The 17,203-nt window shown below is 35.3% G+C and overlaps 1 long non-coding RNA gene across 1 annotated transcript in view; it reads right to left on the bottom strand.

The window, feature by feature from the left end:
• LOC148417015 (uncharacterized) overlaps nucleotides 1-16,307 on the bottom strand; it is a 34,400-nt gene extending 18,093 nt beyond the window's left edge. Inside the window, exon 1 of the long non-coding RNA XR_015867030.1 lies at nucleotides 16,162-16,307. This is a non-coding gene — a long non-coding RNA (uncharacterized LOC148417015). The remainder of the gene's footprint in view (nucleotides 1-16,161) is intronic.
• Between the last annotated feature and the right edge of the window lie 896 nt (nucleotides 16,308-17,203).

Genomic DNA, 17,203 nt, shown 5'->3' on the forward strand with positions numbered 1-17,203 from the left:
CCCTTAATAGGGACTTGATACCTATACTAAACGTTTTTCCACATGTAGAAAATAATAATAGACACTTCATTACTGTAAGCCAAGACACTTTGGTGAAATATTTAGTTATGCAGCAAGACATAAGTAGGACATATCAGATACTAAAGTGCATAACAACGTGTAGTGTAAATTGTATATACAATGTAGCAACAAAAGTATTGGGACACAAATTATATAAAGTCAGTTCTCGATTGCGGTTTCGATACAATTCAAACACGAAATTCTTGTTGACATGTTATGCTCAGTACATATGAGTGAACCTGTCAGTAATGCAAATATGGACTTGATAAATGACCTTTCAGTTATATAGTGATTTTCTACTGACTATGGTAATTAGTCATTTACCTACTGATTGGACACATGGTCACACGAGTCAGGGGATCAAACCCACAGCCTTTACCACTCTACCACCATGCCACCCCAATATAAGTATAAATGTAGAAGTTCCTTCAAACGGCTCCAGAAAATGGCTGGATGGATATATATATATATATATATATATATATATATATATATATATATATATATATATATATATATGTGTAGCTTTTCTCACATTTTGCTCTTTTTACTCATTAGGGCCATCTTTTGTTAAAAGTGCGTGATTCATAACACACAAGAAAGTCACAAGTTAGTGTTTAACAAGACATCACCTGTCATCAGGCTTCCCATTTATGCATACACACAATGAGAGTAGTAGTCTGAGAGGTGGTAAATTGCCACCAGCCAAACCTCAGGAATCAGTTTATAGCTATCATAAATGTTTGTGTATGTGTGTGTGTGTGTACAGGGGGGTGTTTAAGCTAAAATCACCACTAATTGATTTCTTCTAAAGATTAATATCCCCTTTCCATTCATTGTGTTAAAGTTTTATTTTGCTACACACGTGATACAATTTATTATCACTATATTTCCAACATCTCAAAAAATTAGCATTGTAGTGAACAATTTGGTATGTTTTGTACAATGACAATAAACAAAATATTATCCTGATGAATATTTTTGTTGACTTTGTTTTCATATCCATACATTTAGTTTTGGTTCATGTTCTGACACGCATTCCTATGTTCAATTTTCATGTTTTGGCTTTTGGTTAAGTTTTCATCTTAACCTCTTCTTGTCAATCCCTTTCCCTGTATCTACCAATCAATTCCTTCCAGCCACTTGTGTCTTGCGTAGGTATGCATCGTTGTCTTATCAAGGTATGTGTTTACTGTTCCGTGTGTGTCATTTCATTGTTGTCACTGTCATGTCATGTGGTCTTTGTTGACATAAGTAGCAAAGAAAATGTATGGTTTCAAGAGGATACTTGTCATATGCGCATTTGTATGATGTGCCATCGCATCGCTGTCCTCACCGAGGCACTTTGATACATTTGATCGTTGAATTTGTATGTAGTTTTAAATCTCATTTGGAATTCAAATCAGTCAGTCAGCATATTGTTTGGCAGGTTCATTAATAAAGGCCATTCACAGCCTTGTTTCACAATACAGCAGTTCTTCTCCCGCTGAGGAGCATCTCTTCATTGACTGAAAATGCTTAAATGGTGGCAGATAGAAGGGGGGTGTACCGCTGAGGGGAATAAAAACACAGAGTTATTATTTCAGCCCTGCAGGGGAGACAGTTTGACACTACTTTGTTCTGTTCAATTTGACCATGCAATAAAACATGTTCCCAACTGGGTGTAAACCATCTTCCAGATTATTTGGAGCTTGTATTTCGCGCATCTCAAAAGTGGGGCAGTTTGACTACCCAAGGAGATGTGTATTCACCGCACAGCTGGATACTCTATGAAGACCCCACAAATCTTATCAGGCTGTAAATTTGCCCAGTATTCATCTGAAAATGCTCTTACACAATGCATAGTAGCATAAATGCGGAAATAATTTCACACACACTGCAGCTTCATTATTTCATTATTGTATTTTTGTTTTCACCAATTTAGGAAAAATATTGTGGAATTAGGATCATTTCTGTTTTTGCATACATGAAAGACAATGTGTTTATTTGCTTTACCTTTTCTCAGTTTAGTACCTAATGATGAAAACTGCAATTATATTATGCATGCAAACGAACTTGTCAATATTTATGATGATTTGACAGACACCCTCAGAGATATACCGATCGATCTATCTATCTGTGATGGTGTCTCTAAGTTGAATATTTGTCTGTGGACAAATATTTATAATTATGTCTTTTAAAGAACAAGTCTAACACTTTATGTTGATAATGATTTTGAGGACAGATATTTATTAATAATTAAGTTAACCATTTCTTTATTTGAAGACATCTTGACTGTGATCCCAAAACAAGACACTTTATGTTCAATATTTCTCTTTGGATGAATATTTATAATTATTTCTTTTTGCGAACAGGCCTGATAGTTTATATTGATTATTTTTGTGGACAAATACATATTTTTTCATAATTAAATTACTTTGTTGAAAAAAAACATTTATTAATAATTAAGTTATTTCATTTTGATAACAGATTGCTTTTATTATCCAAAAGAGGACACTTTAGGGTGATTATTTTTTATGGACTGATACAAAAGAAGTTTTAAAGGCTCTAAAGTTTAATAAATCAGACACTAATGGCATGTTGTAAGATTTTTTTTTTTTTTTTTTAACCCCAAACTCCTTTGCACTGGTTACTGGGTACTTGGCTGAAAAAATATTTCACAGGGGGTACATCACTAAAAAAAAAGGTTGAGAAGCACTTCTTCAGTATAGCTGCCTGCCTCAATCTTTCATAAAAAAGAAAAGAAAAAGAATCATGAGAGTGAAATCTTTGGTGACAGCTGCTTTCCCCATCCCGCTCCATGTTGTAGAGATGTTACGCTCCGAGACGCATGGAGACAACTGACCCATTGTTCGTGTAGTAATTAAAGAGACCACAGCTGAAGACACCCAGCCACACAGCCAACGGGGTTTCCGCACACTATCAGATGTAAATCAATGAAAGGTCAACCCCTGGCACAGGCTTGCGATTGTACTCTTGGCCCTCAAATTAGGGCAAAGGCAGTCTGCTGGAAATAAGCAGCACTACTGAACAAGGAAAATCGCTCACAATTAGACCACAACCCCACATCTATTTGCTATATTTCAGTGAAAAAAAAAATCTCAATCCACTCAGAATCCTAAAAAAAAAAAAGTCTTCATATGAAAGGACTTGTTCATGTATTTTGATGTCCCGATTCCGTTAAATTGAGATATTACTTTTTTTTTTTGTGCCAAGCGTTATCGGAAAGGGAAACCTCTAGAGGGATAGTATATTTAGCATTGTCACTCATCTTTCAAGGCCGACAGAATATTGTGTGCTATGTCTATGTAAATATGGGTGGCATCATATGAAAGACTGATTTCCATTCCTTACTTTGAATTGCATGTGGGTAATATCTGTGTTTTAAGTGTGGAGACACTACCATCCAATGGTCACGATTATCACTAGAGTCCTCATTTGGCTTATATGAGGTAAGCATTAGTCAGGGGTTTCAGCTGCCCTCCATAAAAAAATGTATTAGATGAGAAATGTATTATCTGTTATTATTATTACCATTTTAAAAGACAAGAATTCTCATCCATGGCTATGAAAGAGTTAATGTATGTTTATTAATGTTACGTTGAAAGCTGCGCTTGGGAGTTTACGATTTGTTGTTGTTATTTATTTTAGAATCACAAATGTTAAAATCCACAATACCTAATGAGAAAAAAGGTATACGGAGCTCCCTGTTTTACAGTATTTTTTAAGTGTTTACTTTTTAAGATGTAACAGGGACATTAAAAATTAGTTAAGAATTTTCAGACATTCAACCATTTTATCATGACTGTCTTACAGTGGCAAACATTCCATGATCAGCGGTCTCATTTCTATCATGTCCCATGAATCCTAGGCAGCTGAGGAGAAAAAAAATCATATGCCACTAGCGTGTACATTTGAAGACAGACTTAGCATCAATGTCAAGCACCACATTTATCAACCCCTGTGACTATTTGATCTATATCTAACTGAGCTTTGAAAGCAGACTCCTCTCACAAGATAATGTCCAGTCTTACTTCAAAAATGTCTTTTCTAATTAAACTTGGTCTATGGAAGAGCCACATTCCAAAGGCGCCAATCTGATGGAGCGCTCATATTCACGTGGAATGGTGTGGTTCAGACTTGTCTTAATGAGCTATTCACTGAATGCCAATCACCCAGCATACCTGGGCCAGTCTTCTGAAACACATGATATCTGATATACAATATACGCCCCCCCCCCATCATGTGGCATGTAATTAAAGAACTGCTCAAAACATGCACAAGAATATATTTTTGTGATATCCTGGTTGTTTAAACTGCTGAATATTCACATTAGAACAGCACTCACTCTGTTGAGTGGTGACTTAAGTGAAAGACTGAGGTATGCAAATAACACTGAAAAGAAATTGAATTTAAAGGTCAAATTGTAGCTGCTGAAGGTGATTCTTAAATGTTGAAAAATGCACCGTTGTGTTAATGCACAACTATTGCACTGCTTCCAGCTAAGTTGTTGATGACACATGAAAAACAATGTGTATATAGACCCTGGAGTTTAGCTGCACCATATTTAATTGTCTTTATAAAACCATGATGAAAATTGTAATTACAAAAAATAATGTCCATCTCTACTCAGGTTTAATGTTTCATTACAAACAAGTGTATCAAACTTTTTCTGCGACAATTTGACAAAAAAAAAACACAGCATGCTTGTTGGGATATCAAACTTTTTCTAGTGACAATTTGATGAAAATTGGCATGCTTGTTGGGCTATCTATCTATCTATCTATCTATCTATCTATCGATCTATCTATCTATCTATCTATCTATCCATCCGTTAATTTTTTGAATTGCATTTACCACTGCTAAGTTCAAAGATGTTGTTCCACTCCAGTCATTGACCAGAATTTTGATGATAAATCAGTTAGCTGTTGTTAGTTTACATATTGTTAAATATTTCCTTCAGAGCTATAAACACCCTTAACAATGCAACAAGAACACCCTGGAAATAAAAACTGCATTCACTATTAGTTACTGTCATAGATACCTGTAAATGGACAGCTTTATTTATTATAAATACATAATTTATGCACCAATTCAGTGAAGTTTACCATGAACTGTTTTGCACAGCACAGTAATGTGCCCTGGTACATTGGTTAAGAATCGCTATTATAATATGTAATATCCATTATCATTTACTTATCTAATGTAACTTACATAATTTACTTGGATATATTTTGGGTAGCTTTTGCATACGTAATTCAAGTACTTGAACTAGATTATGTTTGGACTTGTTTTTCTAGCAACAAGGGCATCACTCCCCTGGAGCATTTCCAAAAAAGGGTAAAATATATTCTGCACATTGCACTACACTAATATGTGTTTAAAATCCTCCTAAATTGTGGGGAAGGGGCTTTAAGATTTTTATTTTACAGTGTGCCTTCATCTGTCTTTTTTCTTGAGCTACATATATAAAAAAAACAAAAAAAATCCCACATATTTGTATGACACATTTCCTTAACAGTGCATTATCACCACCACATTTTCTTATTTAGTCACAGGAAATTTTCATGTTCATGCTGTTCACACCATGTTAAAATAAATGACAGCAATGTGTCATGGTGGCATTAAGTATATCATTTATATGGGCATGAAATCAAACTATTTCTTTCTCACTCTTAAAACCAGCATATGGCTAAAAATAAAATATTTTAATAATTTACAGGTAAAATCTGCCAAATTTCGAATATAGTATGCGTCTCTTATGAGGCTAATTAATTGACAGACTTATGTGGGAAGCTTTGACAAGTTCTGAGTCATCCGCAAATGTGTGAAAAAAATCACGGCTTATGAAAATGTTGACCGACGAAAATAGAAGTGCAAAGCAGATCTCGCCACAGCAGCTTTTCAAAATATGTCGGGTTCAACTATTTGTACATTTATGAAGGGTAATAGCAGACCTCTTGCATACTAATCACACAACTGTAAAAATATCACATTCTTCTCTAATGATAGTCCCAACTAGACCGAACTAAATCTCAGTGGACCTGATTAACTGACTGATAATTAGCAATTGCCGTTTTGCCTTGGGATCCCAAACTAATATTCCGTCTTCATCAACGAGCTCGCTATGGCAATGGGCTATGTCAGCCTACACACTTCATTATTTCTAGTTTGCCTGTGATTTGTTGGGAAGTACGAGCTCAAGCAATATGCCTTTAACTCGCAATCCAACCTTTTGTGCAGTCAATTGACATTACCATTCTCAACCTAAAAAGCAATTATTTTTTCTTTCCCTTCTGATTTTCAGACACTAGAAGAACACTTAAGGGCAGTCCGTACGCCAACTGACTCTGCCTCGCTAAACAGAATAAATAACAGCGAGCCCACGCAACAATCACTCAACACAACAGTCTATGTTGAGAGTACGCATTTACGCATACACATGACCTTCATTTCTCAGAATGTAAATTTATGTTGCATTCAAAGCCATTTCCCTGAAAATAACAAGACTATAGCCAAGTTGTGAATTCTTCTTCAAGTGTTTATGGAGCTCGGAGCTTCTCTCAATGACAAATCTGGTCTGTGAGTTGATTGTGTAGGCCTGCTGTCCAGCATCCGGAGTTGGGGGCGATACAGGATGACCAAACTGACCTCGGAGGACGGCTTGTCATCACGTGTGGACTTTATGCCCCGCCGACGGTTTAACAGCAAAAGCAGACAAAAAGAGCCTTAGTCATCGGGGATGTTGACGTGACATTGTTTTCACTGAAAACAAATACAAACTTGCCCGGCCGCATTCATAAACTTCAAAATGCATGTCACAAGGAAAGTGATAATGTTGTCATTTCTGACTATAAATTGAAAACACATGTCTGCAAAAGCATCACTGTTGTTGATGTTGCATTTTTAAGTGTCAAGATAAAGCAATTTTACTGACAAGTTAGTTCGGTGAGTGCGGATGCTGTCATCACAACCAGGATTACTTGAACAGATGTGTCTTAGCCTGCTTTGGAGTAGAACCAAAATTCAGTGGACTCCGGTGACCAATCAGCTGTGATTAAAATGACGGCAGAAGGTAAAGTAAAATCACAAATACTGAATGTATTGTATGAATTCTCAATTTCTCTCTGCAAAAACAGCATCCCTCCCAAACATGAGACACGATTGGAAAGACCTACAGTATGCAATTCTAGACACTGATGTGAGGTTCACAAATGAATTCAGTCTATTGAAAGACTCTAACACTGGGAATGATGACTTCAGTCTTTGTTAGTAGCTGGTTAAATAAATTGTCAGTAATCATCTTTTGCTGCATCCCTGAATATAGTTTGTGTAATGTTATTATTTTTTAACAAATAGGGCTCTCAATATATTTTAGAAGCAATTATTCAATCAGTTAGTAGATCAATTAATAGAATAATCGTACAGAGCTTTATTATGCAATAAAATGAGAGCTTGTTAACCAAGTATTATGATTGATGTAGATTGATTTAGTGGTTAAAAACGAGTAAACAATTTCCATTATTAAAACAGTTGCTGGATAATCTGATAACTGATGAGTTGTTGATTGGTATGTTGCAACTATTTTAGTTCTACATAATATTCATATTCCAATGTTATACTAATTGAAAGAGTTTGGTGTCTAACCCTGTAATATGTTGGCTGCCCTCCTTAGAAGCTGCTCCACATAAGTGAAACTCAACCAGGGAAGGATGATGAATTGGTTGAAATCTTGCTTCTCATACCTGCCCAACTGGAGCTCATCTTTCTTCCTGCTCCTCGGTGCCTAATTGAATAACCTCAAATGTATTCATCCTACTAGGATCTTACTGTGCAGCCTGATGGTAGAAACATATGTAAACACCTGGACTAATTACCGTCTCGAGCAAATTATTAATGAAATGCATTAAAAAGAAATGATGAATCGGTCATGATTATGGGGATTAAAAAAGTTGTAATTTAGGAGTATTAAGGCATATACATTCATTATTCAACAGTTATGTCTTCCCGTGATTTAAAAGAAAAACGATTATCACAATAAAATGAATCGTGTGTCAGTCTATGAAAGTGACTGCTTTGATTTGATACAATTTAATCGCTCGGTTTTCATCTTCATTCTAATTTGCTTCTGCTTTCTTAAAGTTTTCAATTGCTTGCTGTTACTAACATTAAGATAGCTTTTTTTTTTTTTTTTTTTTTTTTACAAAATTCTTCTTGTGAGCAAGCACATTGGCAAGCCTGCAGGTGCTGCGATGTGGACAAAATTACAAAGACTCTCCATCGCTGAGTGATCAGGAGGAGCGACTGAGCCGAAACCTTTTTGAGATCACACATCTCTGATTAAATTACTTTAGTGAACTAGTTTTGCCTCCGGTGCACATTCTGCTGATATTGGAAGAATGACAATGAAATAGACAAACATCCAAAAAAACTGAACAATAGTTTACATAATCGTCTAATTATCTTTTTTTTTAGATCAGAATATATAAAATGGGAGTCAGAGGTCAGCCGAATTGACTGAACAAGTATTCATTTTCAAAAATCACTGTACATGAAACGAGGATCAAGAAGAATTTCACAAATCTTTCAGTTCAGCAAAAATGACAATAAATTATTTTTAAGACATCAGCAATATTTCTAGTATCATATCTGAAAAATCTTATATGATAATATTTATTGACAGCCATTTGGAAAAGTAATCAGTTGATGATTATCTTTGATATTTAATCAATTAAGATTTTTTTTTATTTTAAGGTTGTCTAAATGTTTGGAATTTCAGCTTCGCAGCAGTAAATATCTGATTTCTATAGTCTAAGGTAAAAATTATGTTTTTTGTTGTGAAACATCTTGCTTTTACTTTGGAAAACAATGATTCATGTCTATTTTCTGATGACCCAAACCAGTAAGTGAATAAATAATTAAATAAATCATGTATGTATGCTTGTGTCCTGTCAATTTGGAATTTTGTCATGTTTTTTTTTTTTTTTTGAACTTATTCAATGCCATTGATGATTATAGACATCAAAGATCAATTTTTAGGTGGCTGGCAGTAAACATTCACTGCATTGATTGCGAAATAAGTGAAAAGTCCATTTTAACTGAACTGCAGTAAATGCTAGTAAGTTAGCGGCTAGGCATTTATCTTCCCCATATAGGCTGATAAGACCTGCCAAATTATTTTTCAAAAATAGTTTCCTGAGAGCTGCCATTCCTGCCGCTCGCTTTTTTAACAAACATGGCTGACTCATTTTTTTTTTTTTTTCGGTCAGCAGAAATCACTAACTTTGATTCTGACATCAATTTGTTTAATACACCAAAATGGGAAGATATCTACCTCGGATCTCACTTTTTTTTTTTTTTTTTTCCAGAGAGTATATTTGTCTACGGTTATGAGCAGTCAAAAAAAAATGATGCAGGCTCATTGCCAACAAGATTTGAAAATACTGAAAACCTGATTCACACTCTATGCTGAGTATGAAAAAACAAAAAACTGCTGGGTTGATACACCATTGTACCGAAAAACTGACTTTCCAATGAGTACATAACACAAATCAAATGCATCGAATAGCAATCCAACTATGTTTCTTGATTTTCCAAGTCACCTCTCCCACTAAGGACAGAAATCGCAGCACTGAAAAGCGTGACAATGTGCTTCCGTGGACTGTGCATTTATTAGCCTGGTGTTGCCATGCATGCTCCAGCAGGTGACAGCTATCGTCAGATGTGACAACGTGCAGTATTATACCCCAGTACCCCCACAATCATGAGAGGATGATGTGTTTGAATTATTGATATGTTTTCAAGGCTGAGTGCACCAGGCTTTTTAAGTTGCTCTGAATGCAATGGAAAGAGTGCCCGAGAAAAGAACACATTCAAGGTAAAGGTTTTCACAGTGGAGTAAAAAAAAAAAAAAAATATATATATATATATATATATATATATATACATATACACACACATACATACAGTATATATGCATTTCATCTCATTCAGGATGTTTGATTCACTGGCTGAATCATTTTACTATGGTCAAAATGGGAAGTGAATCTTTAATTTTAAATAAATTACAGCTTTACATTCTAGCGACTGATAATACTGAAAAACAAAAGTATACTTAGTCCTCTTAAAGGAAGTATGTACTGGGAAGGCAAAAGAAACTGCCCATAACTGACCACGAATACTGCAATGGGTATTGTAACTGATTTAATGGTTAATTATTGATTGATAAGCCGGTTGATTGTTTACTATTGATTTTGAAATAAGTCTTTAAGCTACAAAAAAACAACAACAAAAAATACACATAATTCACTACTTCGCAGAAACTAGCAGAGGTGCTGTTAACTCAGTCTTAACTAGTTTGTAACCACAACGAGATCAAAGGAGCCGCTAGCCTTGCCGACACTTGCCAACGTTCACCCTTTGCTAACACACAACCATGCACAAACCGTATGAGCAGAGACCCTCCTCCATCTTGATGGTAATTAAAAATCATAAATCTATAAAGGTATGAAGGCACACATCAGACAGACATCTCAGAGAATAGTTTCGAGTCTTGCAGCGTCGGATTTTGCACTTACAAGTAGTCTTTAAAAAGATCGATGGGATCCAACCTCACATTTCGTTCATTATGTTTCACGTTTTAAATCCAGTCATCACTTCTTCCTCACGTCTTGTAAACATACCCCCAGGCGAGAAGTCATTTAGAAACAAATACCCTTGCGGAAAAAATGTTTGAACATTTTTAAACTTAGCCCTGGAAGTCACTTTTCGCACTGAACTCACAGCAGCGTTCGCCAAAGTTCCGAGCGTAATGTGTCTGTGTTGTCAGCCATATTAACAAAGTGAACACACCATTAAACAATGTCATTAAGCACCGACTCATGCTAATGTCTTCCTTTAACTATCAATTGATGCTTAACTTACTGGTCTGAAAGGGAAATCTGTTTTCTGGATTATTAGTCCAAAATAGAAAGTCAGCGAGCGCTTTGAATGTTTGTTGCGGTGCTGGAGCGGGAGGGACACTGTAGTTAAATTGAATTGAAATCATTTAAATGGCAAGGAGAAGCGTCAAACTTCTTGGGGTTGTTTTTATTGATGTATTTTGAGCAGTAAGCACTGAGTCAATGGGTCGACTGTTACTTTTTACATTGTGTCCTATATGCAATATCCCATTTAGCATGCCAATATAAATGCTAATAAGAAAGGGAATATGTTTTACAATGACTTGGAATGTTAATGCTCTGGGTGGATTGTAAAAGTATGGCAAATTGAGTGAATGTATGGAAAGTTTTTTTTTTTTTTTTTTTTTTTTAATGTGGCCTTCAAGCCTTAATATGGTTTGTAATTTTGAATTGGCAACATTCCATAATTTGTTCTACAGTTAGATATGACATCTGTATTATATGACCTCAGGTCACTGCTTCAATGTTAAATTTTTAGTGGACTTTGATGATGGAAGGACAGAAGAATCCAAGAGGGCTTTGAATTCTTCCAGCAGTTGGAAGAAATAGATGTAAATGTGTGACACTCACTCTGTGGCCACACAGATCAGCTTAAGCTCGCAGGCACAAAACAGATGGCACGGCTAACTTGCTTAACATGGTCCAAAATGAGAAATCCATCTTTGACTCTATTTGTTCCCTACTTGCATGCAAACAGAGTCATTAGATACTTGGCTTGGGGGTAAGGTTATTTGTCATAGAATTTGAATTGGCATGCATGTTTGCGTTTTTTTTTTTTTTCAAATGTTTGGCGATTAAAAAAATGCAATCTTTAAGATTGCTCAAATACAGAAATTACAATGTACCATACATACCAAAAATAGAATATTCTTTGTACTCTAGGCATACTGTAAGTCCAGAAAATGTTAAAATCATATTTCCTGTCGTTTTAGAGTTTAACAATGCAGTTGCTTTCTTGTTCCTTTATGAAACAAGGGCAGAGGTTCTCACAGCTTTGATGTGCTAAGTATGCGGTGGTGTGAGATTAATGGAAGAAGATGTAGAAGTATGAAAGTAACCTGTGAAACTCGCGCCAAATCACACAATTGAGACACAAAAAAAAATACCACTGAGAAGGCATCCCTGCAGATATGTCACATTTGGTTTGATTTGATGTTTCAACTGCTCTAAACATGATCAAAAAAGTGTTTTTTCTACAAATGCATTTATAATGTAAAAGAATTGCAAATTTACCATGTATAAATTTAAATTATTGTTCTTTTATGCAGTACTTTAAGTTGGAAGAAAAAAAATGTTGGTTCTACCCTAATTTGATTGTTGTCAAGTAACTTGGGACTAGTTTTGGATCATTAAAGAGACAGTGTGTAAGATTTAGACCGTTTTCCCATTACAAACATGGCTGCCTCCCGAAAAATGCCACCCCCCTTGTAATATAATTTAATGATAACTAGACTCACAATTATATATAAAAAATACTGTTGGTCGATAAGAACACATTCATTTGGAAATTGTTGAAATTTAAAATCATTTAATGTAATTAAATCTTACACACTGTTCCTTTAAGTTAATTAATGTGATAATGAGCAAAGTAATAATAAATTTTATGATTTTATGATTTTAAACATTTTTGTAATTTTGACGCAAAACAGCTGAAATTGGCAAGTGTTGATAGGTCGTACTTCTGCATACAGGCTCATTTAAAGCACTGCTTATAGGTAAAACCCAGCGGACTATTTGCATTCATCGCTATTTTTCTTTGTGTCGTAAAGATTCATCAAGAATTAACAAAACTGATATTTTCATTCGGCTGAGCCGATGGGCTCGGCAAGCTATCAGTAATTCATGCAATCATGTGAAAAACATTCAGAGTGCCGAGAAAACGGAAAAAAATAAAATAAAACAACCCCTGTCGATGTGTACGACAGGAACGTATATTGTGTTATTTGATTACTCGAATTTGGCACATTGCAACTTCTACCCCAAACAAAGCAGCCGAAAGACAACTTAACATCACTTTTAAATCCATTTTACTTAAAAATGTCGGTACCCATTGAAGATAAAATATTGCCTGAGATCTCAGTATTCACACAAACCCCTTTAAACATTTTTTTGCAATACGAGGTGTGTGATGTGTAATTAAGACTTCAGCCATTTGTTTTTAAAAACAATAATTTGAACTGCGACGGAGTGCATGCATTCCTGAAGCAAACTGTTAAAATATGTTGTTAGCGAAATCACAGACGGACCTTTTACGGAGCCAAAAGCCACACAAGTGGCTTCAAGAAAGATTTACGAGGTTTAACATCCTTGATTACAAGTCAAACAGCAAATCTGGAGCCATTCCTCTCTAAACAAATCCACCGTTCAGCGTCGGTCTCACCTAAATATCCACTCAGATGATACACTAGCAGTTACCCCCATTTATTACAGCATTTTGATGACCGCGATGCATTTATCATGGCAAAGATGCAGCTATTAGGCCACTAGGCAAATGAAGACTTTGCCAAAAATATATTCCTCCCCGAAAGGGATAGGCACACACAAGCAATATTATACAGCTATTACAAGCACAAATGGGAGCCTAGCTTCATGGAATCTTGAAAATTGGGCAGCAAGTGACAGGTGGGCAGATGGGCAGTGGATAAAGTCTTTTATTTCCACCATTGAGCAGCTCCAAACCTTGGATAATAGGAGCCAATTCGGTTCAGCCCATAAAGAGGTTTATCAGTTGCTGTCAGCGTGGCCTGCAGGGGTGAGGCGACAAATAACAAGGCAGTGAAAAAGAAAAGTGGTAGGAGTCCAGTTCCCTAACCTGCTTCCCCTCAGCCAATGGCCATCTGCATTTTTCAAAAAACTCTCATTTCTGTATGTGACTCCAGGTGGGAGATTAGAAACAGTTCAAAGTCGCGTTGGAGCAGCATTTGAGCCAGATATCCAAGTCATGTGACGTGATGCACATCTCAGGGAAAAATTGCTAAATTGGCAAGCGTATGCTGCCTGGTGATAGAGTGCGTCACCCGCTGCTGGCTGTAGGGTAACCGTGCAATGTGCTGCATGAATAAAAAAAAACTAAATCGCACTATTCTGCATCAATCACTTTGGTGGAGAAAAAAAACCTCTCTCGCCCTCTATTATACCGACAGTATATATATATATATATATATATATATATATATATATATATATATATATATATATACATACACACACCCACACACACACACAACCCTCTCGTAGCCTACATACAGGATATACAGTAACACAAAACTAAGCTATTTAACTTTCATTTTTATCGTGCTTTTATGGAATATAGAAAATTAGATTCTGAAATAATGTAATGCATCTGTGTATGTATCATTTAGTTTGTTTCATTTTTTTAGTTTCATTATGAATTAACTACTGTTAAACCCATGTACCTGAATACATTTGTGAACATATTTTCAAAATATTAAAATGTGATAATAATACTAATAATAACATAATAATAATAAGTAGAAGAAGAAGAAGGATTAGAATATTATTGAATTTGACAGTAGAAAAGGAATTTGAAATAATTCTGGTGTGGACAGCCAAACATTTTCTTTACTGGCATGGTGACAGATGACTATTTTGGTCTCCTCATATTTGCGACCTGCCAGGACTATATTAGTGTTAACATTACTGCTAGTTTAGAGCTTAAATTATTAAACAATGAAATCAATACTTTCGATGAACAGATTTGGAGGATGGCGAAATAAACGTCAAATATGATAAAGTTGTGCTGTGATATTATTCAAACATAATGGAGATCGTCAGAATGTGTTTGCGTTTTGAAAACAATTTGTAATTCTGACATTTGCAAGCAACATTGAGGAAATGAACCATTATTTTCATTTAAAAAATGAATCCGCTTATTTTTAGCATAATCTAGGCAGCATCCTGACAATTTATCAATTTATAAAACAAGATCGTACAGAGAGCGCAAATAAAATGTGATTTTGTTTAGTTGAAATCGTAGTATTGTATATTAATTTCACAAAATCTTAGTCAAGTAAATCAAGTAACTAATTAAAACTGTTTAACGTTCACATTTTTTGGACTTTGGCTATTGCTTTTGTAGGCCAGCAGGAGCTAAAATATTACACCAACAAAAACCTGTTTTGCTTTAAAACAGGAAGGAATCCCTTTTGCAAATAATAAAATATTCCCTACTGTTTGTTAAATACTGTGAATTGGAGCAATTGCTGAAGAAAAAAAAATAACGGCATTTTTAAAACTGTAAAACCAGAGACATTTTGTTTAGGTTATTTGAATTAGTCTGACATTTAAAAAGGTGAATCAAAAAGCAGAAGCTGATGCATTTGAGTGCCATTGTTGTCAGCCCTCCAACCTGCCCCACATCCCAGTGGCTAATGTAATTTGCCATACATGGCATAAATAATGGAATGAGGGAAGAAGACAACTATAATAATAAGAATAATAATAGTAATGATATTAAGGGAAACATTTTACATTATTACGTCCAAAGCAATAATGAAGGCACCTCCCCAATAAATTACTTAAAAAAAAAAAAAAAGGAAAAAAAAGCACCAGTAACAATTAGGTCTTTTGTGCTTTTGGTTTATGTTTTTTTTTTTTTTTGGGAGGCGGAGAGTTGTGGAGGCTTGTGAGAGCTCCTCCACAGAGTTTGCCTTATGCTTGCCGGAATAAATTGGTACCATATGGTGTGATGACAGGATCACTCAATCTTCTGTGTACCTGAACACCACATTAATCATTTTTGGGGGGATATTCTTTCCCTTTCATCACACAGGAATTTCCAAAAACCCCCCCTGTCTTTATTTCTCTCACACATGTAGTGAATTTACATACACAGGCTCCACTCTGCCCTTGTTAGCGACCGGAGCGTTTGACCGGGGTTCAAGTCGGAGCAAAACAAAATGTTAGGTTAGGTGTCAGGTGAGACTTCCGTCCTGCTCAACATGTTGACTTGCTTTTCCTTTTAATGTGTTTAAGAACCAGGAAAACCTTTTCAATAAACACTGGCGTGGGGCAAATAACATTTAAGTATTGTGCATATGAACTTTTTTAAAATTACTGCTCGAGTCACATGTTTTACGAGATACAAAATCTAAAATGTCAAATAATCATTGCCACCTACCTTCATTTTTGGCTAAGATTCAGTTCCTCAACTCTAAGTATGGGCATAAGCTCCATCCACCAAGTCAGACTAAAGTGAGTTTGTGGATAGTAAAAGGTGGGCAGATAAGAAAAAAAAAAAAAAAAGTGAATTGGCCAATAGCTAAACCAATATTTTTTTTTTAAAAAAAGGCACAAAGGAGAGAGAGAGAGAGAGAGGTCTTTCTAGTAATGTTCGCTTGATGAATCAGACATGTCTTATTTGTTGGCTGCACTGCTGGGGAATTTGCATTGATTATTGTAGCCCTCAACAGATAGATTTAATCAATGTGGCACAGCGCAGCCAGAAAAGTGTGAGAAAATGTGGGAGGTGCACAGAGTTGTAACCTTGGCCTGAGCAGAGGAGCCACAGCTCCCCCTTCATGTCAAACAGATGAGATCAGGACCCGAGCCCACTTCGGTGGACAACACAATCCCTCATTTTCCTCACTTGAGAAAAAAAAAAAAAACACAGGAAAAAAAAATCCAATCCCCTCCTTACCCTAGTAATAACATTTCTATGGCCTAATATGTCTTCATTAAACTGTGCGTGTGCCCAGCTGTTAGTTCTCTCACCATGTTTATTACTAACAGTATATTACTTGAGCTTTTACACTTTTGAATCCTCTTTTTATTGTTCCAATATTTTTTTGTTTCATAGCAGCACCTTAGACATATTTTAAAGTTTATTTATTCATGAACACATAAACACATCGTTCTAAACTTGTTTTTTTAATGAATACAATTACATTTAGGAAACATTGCTTAAATTATTCATTCAGATTATTTGTAAAATAATTCTCTGAAATAAATACATAAGATTAATGCACTTGGGATTGAAGATATATATTTTGAATTGATTTTACGGTCACAATTTCCAAAATAATGCTTCTAAAATAAAATTAAAACATAATTAAATTGTTGCAAAGCTGCTGAATTAGTAATTTAGCGGTTATCTTTCTTTTGTAAAGATTTTTTATTACTAAACACCCTTTTTATCAATAGATGGCAAGAAAAACAAATGT

The sequence above is a fragment of the Hippichthys cyanospilos genome, chromosome 10 (genome assembly GCF_059441005.1).
Source record: "Hippichthys cyanospilos isolate Australia breed blue-spotted pipefish chromosome 10, RoL_Hcya_1.0, whole genome shotgun sequence".
In the NCBI taxonomy this organism is placed as follows: domain Eukaryota; kingdom Metazoa; phylum Chordata; class Actinopteri; order Syngnathiformes; family Syngnathidae; genus Hippichthys; species Hippichthys cyanospilos.